Source organism: Schistocerca cancellata, unplaced genomic scaffold (genome assembly GCF_023864275.1).
Source record: "Schistocerca cancellata isolate TAMUIC-IGC-003103 unplaced genomic scaffold, iqSchCanc2.1 HiC_scaffold_919, whole genome shotgun sequence".
Classification (NCBI taxonomy): Eukaryota; Metazoa; Arthropoda; class Insecta; order Orthoptera; family Acrididae; genus Schistocerca; species Schistocerca cancellata.
Window position 1 is genome coordinate 7,501 of NW_026046927.1, and position 5,000 is coordinate 12,500.

Genomic DNA, 5,000 nt, shown 5'->3' on the forward strand with positions numbered 1-5,000 from the left:
GGTTTCCCGGAGGCTGCCCGCCGAGTCATCGGAGGAACTGCGGCGGATCGCTGGCTGGCATCGTTTATGGTTAGAACTAGGGCGGTATCTGATCGCCTTCGAACCTCTAACTTTCGTTCTTGATTAATGAAAACATACTTGGCAAATGCTTTCGCTTCTGTTCGTCTTGCGACGATCCAAGAATTTCACCTCTAACGTCGCAATACGAATGCCCCCGCCTGTCCCTATTAATCATTACCTCGGGTTCCGAAAACCAACAAAATAGAACCGAGGTCCTATTCCATTATTCCATGCACACAGTATTCAGGCGGGCTTGCCTGCTTTAAGCACTCTAATTTGTTCAAAGTAAACGTGCCGGCCCACCCAGACACTCAATAAAGAGCACCTTGGTAGGATTTCAACGGGGTCCGCCTCGGGACGCACGAACACGCACGAGGCGGTCGCACGCCTTCGGCTCGCCCCACCGGCAGGACGTCCCACGATACATGCCAGTTAAACACCGACGGGCGGTGAACCAACAGCGTGGGACACAAATCCAACTACGAGCTTTTTAACCGCAACAACTTTAATATACGCTATTGGAGCTGGAATTACCGCGGCTGCTGGCACCAGACTTGCCCTCCAATAGATACTCGTTAAAGGATTTAAAGTGTACTCATTCCGATTACGGGGCCTCGGATGAGTCCCGTATCGTTATTTTTCGTCACTACCTCCCCGTGCCGGGAGTGGGTAATTTGCGCGCCTGCTGCCTTCCTTGGATGTGGTAGCCGTTTCTCAGGCTCCCTCTCCGGAATCGAACCCTGATTCCCCGTTACCCGTTACAACCATGGTAGGCGCAGAACCTACCATCGACAGTTGATAAGGCAGACATTTGAAAGATGCGTCGCCGGTACGAGGACCGTGCGATCAGCCCAAAGTTATTCAGAGTCACCAAGGCAAACGGACCGGACGAGCCGACCGATTGGTTTTGATCTAATAAAAGCGTCCCTTCCATCTCTGGTCGGGACTCTGTTTGCATGTATTAGCTCTAGAATTACCACAGTTATCCAAGTAACGTGGGTACGATCTAAGGAACCATAACTGATTTAATGAGCCATTCGCGGTTTCACCTTAATGCGGCTTGTACTGAGACATGCATGGCTTAATCTTTGAGACAAGCATATGACTACTGGCAGGATCAACCAGGGAGCTGCGTCAACTAGAGCTGAGCAGCCGGCCGCCCGGGAGTGTGTCCCGGGGGCCCGCGCGAACACGCAAGCGTCCGCTCAATTATTCTGCAAACAGGAGGAGGCTGAGCTCCCCTGCACAATACACCTCGAAACCCTCTCAGGTCCCGGCGGCGCGCAGCGCCGTCCTAAGTACTTGGTCGGGTTCGAGAGAGGCGCAATCGCCCGGAGTTAGGCGAGTAGACGCTTTAGGTGCGACCACCCGTGCTCCCAACTGAGCTTGCCGCTGCCGACAGAGGCCCGGGAGCGTGCTGTCGTGGCATTGCCGGCGGGAGACAACACGCGCCACCTACGGTGACCGGCAGCTCCAACGCCAGCGCCACAGAAGGGCAAAGGCCCCACGTGGGTGCCGAAGCGAACTCTCCCAGCACAGCGCACGTGCCAACACGTCTGCACAACTGCGATACAAACCACCAGCGAGAACCGCTGGGGCGACCGAGCAGCAGACGGCGTCGCGGCGCCGAGTGCCGGGCGGCGGCGCATCCTCAACGCACACAGTCCTCAATCGGACCAGCACACTGCAGATGTCCACCGCGCTTCGCACCGGGCCGGCGAGGACCCACTTTGGCTGCACGGCGCCGCGCGCAGGGTGCCCCGGCGCGCAGCTGCGCCGCCTGCCGCGTCCGTCGGCCGGCGCGCCTGCCACTGGGCGCCCCCACCAGCCGGCTGTAGCGCGTGCGCCCACGCACCGCGCGGCCAGCACGCCGGGCGGCCCCCCCCTCACCGGCCGGGGACAGTCCCACCCACCCACAGCCGCGTATCGCTTCACACCCAGATCCACATTCACGTTCATTGGTGTGGTGGGTATCGCTGACACAACCGCGTCATAGCTGTACCGATCGTTGCCCTCACAGATGTACCTCCAGCAAGATCAACCGCACCACAACGGGTTACCAGTTGTTCATTTGCGTAACGTCACCAGTAAACGTACACGTCCACGTCCATCCCCGTTTGCAAAGTCAACTATTATTGCATGCCTGCCTGTCAGGTGTCAAGACACACTACATCCGCTCACATCCACGCAACAAAATGTGCCCGACTAGAGGGCACGTGGAAGGTGCCCCCGTACGTATGCGATGTCCATTGCGCGACGAACTGTCAACCGGCCTCTGTAGCATGTCGCAGATGTGGAACGCGGGACACCGTGCTATCACATTGTGTGAGAAGAGACTACTATGTCTGCATACACGCGCCACTACATGAACAGACGGCTCATGCTGATCGCCATCCACTGCGTCCATTACTCCCACACGTCTCTATGGCGTACCACACTGCAATACAGCTGTTATGGGGAGATGACACGTAGCTGTGTACACAACATTCTGAGCGGGTTGCGGTTGGACAACAATACATTAATGTAACGTGTCATATGCCATTTACAGAGCAGGTTAAGGCACAACGTGGGTTAGGTTAAGGCACAACGTGGGTTATGTTAAGGCACAACGTGGGTTATGTTAAGGCACAACGTGGGTTAGGTTAAGGCACAACGTGGGTTAGGTTAAGGCACAACGTGGGGTAGATTGCGGCACAACTTGGGGTAGATTGCGGCACAACTTGGGGTAGATTGCGGCACAACTTGGGGTAGATTGCGGCACAACTTGGGGTAGATTGCGGCACAACTTGGGGTAGATTGCGGCACAACTTGGGGTAGATTGCGGTACAACTTGGGGTAGATTGCGGTACAACTTGGGGTAGATTGCGGTACAACTTGGGGTAGATTGCGGTACAACTTGGGGTAGATTGCGGTACAACTTGGGGTAGATTGCGGTACAACTTGGGGTAGATTGCGGTACAACTTGGGGTAGATTGCGGTACAACTTGGGGTAGATTGCGGTACAACTTGGGGTAGATTGCGGTACAACTTGGGGTAGATTGCGGTACAACTTGGGGTAGATTGCGGTACAAATTGCATTACATTGCGGTGCAAATTGCGTTACATTGCGGTGCAAATTGCGTTAGGTTAAGGTGCAACACAGGTTAGGTTAAGGTGCAACACAGGTTAGGTTAAGGTGCAACACAGGTTAGGTTAAGGTGCAACAGAGGTTAGGTTAAGGCGACATAGGTTAGGTTAAGGTGCAAGATGGGTTAGGTTAAGGTGACATAGGTTAGGTTAAGGTGACATAGGTTAGGTTAAGGTGACATAGGTTAGGTTAAGGTGACATAGGTTAGGTTAAGGTGACATAGGTTAGGTTAAGGTGACATAGGTTAGGTTAAGGTGACATAGGTTAGGTTAAGGTACAAACTGGGTTGTGTTTTGGTACACATTGCGTTGTAGTACAGTACACGTTAGGTTTGGGTACGGTACACATTGTGGTATGGGATGGCGTGTTGGTGGGGGGGGGGGGGGGGCGGGGCGAGGTTCGTTCATATTGACCGTAGGAAGTGGATGCCCGAGGCAGCGTCAGTGTGTCAAAGGAGGTATGTCACGTTGGGATGCGCTTTTCGGTAGTGAGAGGGGGCGCGCCGTGTCCGAGGTTGCGGCAGACCTGTGTGTTTCATTCCTGCCAGTGTGTTTGTTCTGTAAGACGAGGCAGTGTGGTGATGTTGGGTGCACCCCTGTGTGGGACATGTGTGGGTGTTGGTGGCTTATCTGAGCAATTGTGGTTGTCGGACGAGTGGGATATTCTGTTTTATGATTGGACCTCGTGGCCTGGTTATCATAGTCTGGTTGGTGTACTGTGGCGGATAGGATGCACCGGACGTTGGTCCATGGTGGTGCTTAATTATTGCATCTGTGTCTGTTACAGGCAGAGAGTAGTGTGTGATAGAGTGTGTGGGTGACGTGTGGTTCCTTTTGTTTGCACAGACGTTCAGCATGTATAGGGGCATTTGCGTATTTGATCTATCTATGTGGGCCTGCATAGTTTACTGAGCAGTGCTGCGAGGTGACTGAACTACGAGCGACGTACTCATTTACAGCGGAATGGTTGCCTTCTACCAAAGATGGCGTATCGACTCTACGACAGCGTTGGCACCGCAGGAAGCGGTGTCGTAAAATGGCCCCCACACCGTCATCGTTGTGCGGGGTAGTGACCGTCTATATTGTGAGAGGAGTCCTGTTTGCCACTGGGCGTGGGGTCTCGCGTCCTGCGGTTCAGTGCCCCCAGGGAAGCGCGCGGACGTGGTGCTGCTGCTGCTGTAGCAAGCGAGCTACTTAGAGCATGTATAGGGACAGCGGGAATATGGCATATTGGATATAACTCTTCATGAAACGCATGATATAGGGGTGGATTGCACGTTACGAGTGCGGGAAGAGTCCGCCGTTCATCCGCTGGAGTTGCGATTTGGGCGGTTGGGGTGGGGCACTTGCGGGTGCGGGTGCGAGTGGAGTGGAGCGGAGCGATGATCGGTCGACGACTTCGTGCGGCGCAGGCACTGGCGTTGGGGCTCCTGTGGTGGACAGATGATGCAGGCTTTGTGGGTGGCGTCGGAAAATGGGCACTGTGGGCCCTAGCGATGTCGTCGTCGGCTTGTCGTCTCATAGATGGCAGTATCGTCGGTGCAGCAGGCCATGTTGCGGGAGACCTGCAGATGGCGGTATTTTTGGTGGTGCGCTCGACATGGTGGACGTAGTGTCGTCCGATTCGCGTAGATGGAGCTATTGCATGTGGTTTCGTCACATTGTCATAGATGGCGGTGCCGTGTTTTGGAGGTATGGTTGGCGTAGTTTCGTTCGATTCCTGTAGATGGAGGTGTCGTTTCTGGGCCGGATGGCAATGTAGTTTGGTCACATTCCCATAGATGGCTGTGTTGCGCCTGTGGGCGGCGGTGTCA

General features: G+C 54.9%; 1 non-coding gene across 1 annotated transcript in view; it reads right to left on the reverse strand.

Annotated features, from left to right (window-relative positions):
• The window catches only part of LOC126149260 (small subunit ribosomal RNA), a 1,909-nt gene extending 721 nt beyond the window's left edge, over positions 1 to 1,188 (reverse strand). Inside the window, exon 1 of the ribosomal RNA XR_007530760.1 lies at positions 1 to 1,188. This exon is cut by the window's left edge and continues 721 nt beyond it. This is a non-coding gene — a ribosomal RNA (small subunit ribosomal RNA).
• Between the last annotated feature and the right edge of the window lie 3,812 nt (positions 1,189 to 5,000).